The 5,650-nt window shown below is 40.7% G+C and overlaps 1 protein-coding gene and 1 pseudogene across 1 annotated transcript in view; one reads left to right on the top strand and one right to left on the bottom strand.

Annotated features, from left to right (window-relative positions):
- Positions 1-5,650, top strand: part of LOC116076844 (vomeronasal type-2 receptor 116-like) — a 30,979-nt gene that overhangs the window by 5,718 nt on the left and 19,611 nt on the right. The window lies entirely within an intron of this gene.
- The window catches only part of LOC116076845, a 7,726-nt pseudogene continuing 3,358 nt past the window's right edge, over positions 1,283-5,650 (bottom strand).

Below are 5,650 nucleotides of genomic sequence, written 5' to 3' on the forward strand. Positions count from 1 at the left end.
GGTTTCTGTTGGTAGGATTCTTGCATTTGCCTTTCACCATCTCTTGATTTTTGGTGATAGATATTCTTCGTGACTCTGACTGGAGCTTGTCCTGTCCCTGACACCTGGCGGCTCCCCTGTGTCTCCCTGTTGTCTGCTCCCGGCTTAGGAACTCACTGGAGAGAAGATGGCAGCTCTCACTGGAGACTCTGGGTCAAAGAGGTCCCTGGAGGCAGACCCGCCTCGTGCAAGGAAGGGGCAGCTAAGGTTGCTGATCCACCTCTGCCACTTGGAAGCTGAGAGGATCCTGTCCGTGCTGCCCGGTGGCTCCCCTGCGACTATTGGGGTCTGTGCCTCCCTGCTGGCTGCTCCAGGCTTAGGAACTCACCAGAGAGAAGATGGCAGCTCTCACTGGAGACTCCGGGTCCGCAAATGGCTCTTTCTAAGTCTGTGAAGAATTGAGTTGGAATTTTGATGGGGATTGCATTGAATCTGTAGATTGCCTTGGGTAAGATGGCCATTTTTACTATATAATCCTGCCAATGCACGAGCATGGGAGATCTTTCCATCTTCTGAGATCTTCTTCAATTTCCTGCTTCAGAGACTTGAAGTTCTTGTCAAACAGATCTTTTACTTGTTTAGTTAGAGTCACACCGAGGTATTTTATATTATTTGTAACTATTGTGAAGGGTGTTGTTTCCCTAATTTCTTTCTCAGCCTGTTTATCCTTTGTGTAGAGGAAGGCTGCTGATTTGCTTGAGTTACTTTTATATCCTGCTACTTTGCTGAAGTTGTTTATCAGGTCTAGGAGCTCTCTGGTGGAATTTTTTGGGTCACTTAATTATACTATCATATCATCAGCAAATAGTGATAATTTGACTTCTTCCTTTCCAATTCGTATCCCTTTGATCTCCCTTTGTTGCCTAATTGCTCTGGCTAGGACTTCAAGTACAATATTGAATAGGTAGGGAGAGAGTGGGCTTTGTCTAGTTCCTGATTTTAGTGGGATTGCTTCAAGTTTGACTCTGTTTAGTTTGATGTTGGCTACTGGTTTTCTGTATATTGCTTTTACTATGTTTAAGTATGGGCCTTGAATTCCTGATCTTTCCAAGACTTTTATCATGAAGGGATGTTGGATTTTGTCAAATGCTTTGTCAGCATCTAATGAGATGATCATATGTTTTTTTTCTGAGACCAACGTGAAAGTCAAATTTGGTGTCTCTCAGTGGCAATGGGGAACTTCCAAGGTGAGGGTGGGGTGAGGTAGTCAGAGATGGTTCCTCTTGTTGGCTTTTATTATGTCTCACTGATTCTCATCTTCCACATCCTGCAGCACTTCTTTATTCTGTTCTTCACCATCACCCTGCATGTCTGAGGTCCACAGCGTCAGGTTATCACGTGGCAGCTGCATGATGAGCCTAGAGTCCTTATAGCTTTCTTCACTCAGCGTGTCCAGTTCTGCAATTGCCGTCATCCAAAGCAGCTTTTGCCAACCTGCAGGTGCGGTCAGGGGAATTAAGAATTTCATAGTAGAATATGGAAAAGTTGAGAGCAAGACCTAAACGAATGGGTGTGTTGGAGGAAGTTCTGTCATCGCAATGTCACTAGTAGCTTTGTAAGCCAGGAGGCTGTCCTCTGCTGCTTCCTTCCTGTTGTTTCCTGTTGCAAACTCAGCCCGATACCTGTGGTAATCCCCTTTCATTTTATAATAGAAAACCTTGGACTCACCAGTGTTAGCTGCTGGAATGAGGTGTTTGTCCAGTCCATCCAGAATGTCACAACAGATTAACCTGAGCTCACTTTCATCCATTCACCAGTACTCCCAAGTCATCTTTAATTTGTCTTCTCCTCCCTTGTTTTCTTCCTTCTGTTCAATGCTGCTGATTATTCTCCAGGATGCTCTTCTGGCTCCAATCACATTTTTATATGCAACAGATAAAAGGTTTTGTTCTTCAACTGTCAGCTCCACATCCCTCCCTGCTACTTTCTTCATTGATTCCACCATTTCATCTTATTGCTCGGCCTGCTCTGCCAGCTTTGCCTCTCTTTGTGATCTCTTAATTGTTTCTACTTCCATTTTTAGGTCCTGGATGGTTTTGCTCAATCCCTTCACCTGTTTGATTGTGTTTTCCTGTAATTCCTTAAGGGATTTTTGTGTTTCCTCTTTAAGGGCTTCTACTTGTTTACTCGTGATCTCCTGTAATTCTTTATGGGACTTTTTTGTTTCCCCTTTAAGGTCTTGTACCTCTTTATCTGTGTTCTCCTGTATTTCTTTAAGGGAGTTATTCATGTCCTTCTTAAATTTCTCTACTACCATTGTGAGATATGATTTTAGATCCAAATCTAACTTTTCTGGTGTTTTGGGATATCCAGGACTTGTTGTGGTGGGAGTACTAGGTTCTGATGAAGCCAAGTAGTCTTGGTTTCTGTTGGTAGGATTCTTGCATTTGCCTTTCACCATCTGTTGATCTCTGGTGTTAGATGTTCTTGCTGTCTCTGACTAGAGCTTGTTCCTCCTGTGGATCTGGAAGCCGGTGTCAGTACTCCTGGGAGATCAGCTCTCCTCTGGTAAATCCTGGGTGCAGATGGCGATGGATCAGTTGTCTGTCCTGAGTCCTGGGGACAGAACACATCCTGGAGACAGGATCTCCACTTGCGGGAAAGGTGCAGAGAAGGCTTTGGCTCTGTTGTCCTTCCTCGGTGTGGTCTGAGGTAGAAATGATCCTGACCAGGCTGCCCTGTGACTTGTGAGAGCTGTGTCTCCTGTCTATTCTCGTCTTAGAAAGTCACCCGGAAGAAAATGAAGGATCTCACCTGAGTCCCTGTGTTAAAGCACTCCCTGAAGGCAGGCTCCCCGCTTGCAGGGAAGGGGCAGAGAGGGTTGCAGATCCACAGCTGTTACTCCTAGGTGTAGATGGAGGTTGAGAGGATCCTGTCCCTGCTGTCCTGCCCATATCTTTTTTTTGATGTTGCTTCTGATGATTGTTCTATAACTGTAGATTTTGAGTTCCTCTGCTCTATTATTCATGTTTATTACTTAATTCCTTACATGTATGGAATTCTCAAAAATTATATATACTTTAAATTTTATATGTATTTAGTTAAATATATAATATTTATACATGAGAAAATGTCATTGATGTTATTTCTCAAATTAAACCTCCTTCTTATCAATTCTTTTCCTTTGAACTATATTACTTCATTTATATTTTTATCTGTCTGCTTTCATTTAAAATTAATATTTGCTAATTTTTTGTAATTTCTCTTTGTTATATCAAAGAATTTTTTGAATCATTCAAGTAAAAAATGAAGTTAATTTCAAAACACATGCATACATTCCCATTATCATGTGATAATTAATTTCATAGTTATACTGAAGTAGGTACAATAAGCAATTTTCCTTTACCCAGGCTGCCAGGCTGTTGATCTTGCTTTTTATGATCCAATACCTTTATTTCTTGCCATCATATTGATATTATTATGACTACCTTTTCTCTTGCTTTTTGTGTTCATTTGTGTCCTGGTTTATGTATGAATATATGAGCCCCTCATGTTTGTACCCATTGAGTCCAGTACTTGTATTGGATTCTCAAGATTTGGATGTTTGTGAGCTGCCTAACATTATTTCTGGAAATCAAATTTGGATTCTCTTGAAAATTGACACCCTTAATTGCTGAGCCAATCCTCCTCCCTACCATAAAAATTTACCTTGAAAATCTTAGTAATGATAATATTTATATTTACTAGAAATTCAGTACATTGATCATATTTGATCACATTGATCAAAGCCTCCAAGTCATCTAGGACCCGCCCTCTCTACCCACATCTCTCATCTCCTACTTTAAGTTTTGTCAGGAACTATCATAGGACAAGCCACTAACTAGAAGGTGATCTTCCTGATATGACTTTGCTTTAGATTATATCTTGATGAAACTCCAATAGGCAAGGCTTAGGAATAAATCATTTTAGGAAATATTGCTTCTGTAAATATGGTTTTCATATTATTACTAAACATACATAACAGCCAGTAGGTACTTGCCCGCTTCTTTGAGCAGATTGCTGCAGATCCAGTATGATGTACTTTCTTGTGGTGATGCTATATAGACAAATGGATGACATCTTAATTCCCTTTTTTTGTTTTTTGTTTTTTGAGACAGGGTTTCTCTGTGTAGCCCTGGCTATCCTGGAACTCACTCTGTAGACCAGGGTGGCCTCGAACTCAGAAATCCACCTGCCTCTGTTTCCCAAATGCTGGGATTAAAGGCGTATGCCACCACCGCCAGGCCTGTCATCTTAATTCTTTATGTGATCCTATGAAAATTATTAAAACTAAATTGGGGTTTATTAAACTTTTTTTTATAGTTGTAATCATATTAGTTCCTTTTCTATTAGTCATAACTGCAATGAGAATTTGGCTGGTCTCCCATCCGTCACCAGTTAATTGCTGCTAAATAGTAACCAGACTTTCTAATAATCAGAGTTCATGACAAGAGGTTGTAAAACAATTAAGCAAAGGTCATAAAATGGGAACTATGTTTTATTATAGGTGCTAGGATGAAATATAAAATATTGACTGAATTTATATATATAAAACTTTACTAATCTTTGTTATGTTTCTTATCTTTCAAGGAACCTGTGGAGTTATGACAGGTGATCACTTTTCACAGTGTCCCTTTTTCTTCCTGAGACATCCAACTAGCACACTGAAGGTTAGAGCTGAAAAGTTCATGCTGAGATAGATCAAAGGCCACATTACCTAATCCCTTGTTGCCTGGCTACAGATATCATTCTCCTAAACCAGCAGCCTTTTACCCTCAAAATTTGCAAGGAAGTTTTTAGGACTTTTTAGAAGTTATCATCAGCATTTCAATATAGTTGGAAAGCTAGAATGTTTGGAGAACCTCAGACTTTCAAGCCATAGTAGAGTCATATTCTACACTCAGTCTCTACCTTCTCTAGGTCAGTAGGCTCCTGTAATATAAATTTGCACCTTGGAACAGGAACTTTGACGAAGGTACATGCAAACAGATAGGATTCACAACTGGAACTTGTAAGTCCCTTGGACAGGGAGTGTGTGGTTATGAGGGTGAGAAGTAGGAGTTAATATTGCCTAATGCCATCAGCAGAGGCTGATTTTGGGTACCATCAGCATCTGGTTTATGCCAGGAGCCATCAGCTCTGGCTTGAAATTGCCTGTTGCTATCAGCAGAGACCAGTAGTAGGTGCCATCAGCACCTGGTTGGGTTAGTTGAGTACCATTAGTGCTCAGGGTAGGCCAAGAGCCATCAGCTCTGGCTTTAATTCCCTGCTGTTACCAGGAAGTTCTCCTAGCAGTTCTGTTGGGAGCTGTCAGATAAGAAGCAATCAGGTCTGGGTTGTGAGCATTTAGTGTATCTCTCACAATGGGACAAAGTGATTCAACCAGCTGAGAGTTCTTTACAAATGTTATTAAGTATACTCTTAAAGAAAATAGGTATTAAGGTTAGCACTAGCCAGCTGACTGACTTTCTTCAGTTTGTACAAATGGTTTCTAGGAAGGAAACTTTAGATATAGAGGTATGGGAGAAAACAAGGTAAGATATTAACAATTATATTACAGAGAACGGAGGGTTAGGTGTGCCCCTTGCAGCATTTACTATTTAGACTGTGCTTAGGAAGGCATTGGGAGATG

The sequence above is a fragment of the Mastomys coucha genome, unplaced genomic scaffold, assembly GCF_008632895.1.
Source record: "Mastomys coucha isolate ucsf_1 unplaced genomic scaffold, UCSF_Mcou_1 pScaffold5, whole genome shotgun sequence".
NCBI classification, from domain to species: Eukaryota; Metazoa; Chordata; class Mammalia; order Rodentia; family Muridae; genus Mastomys; species Mastomys coucha.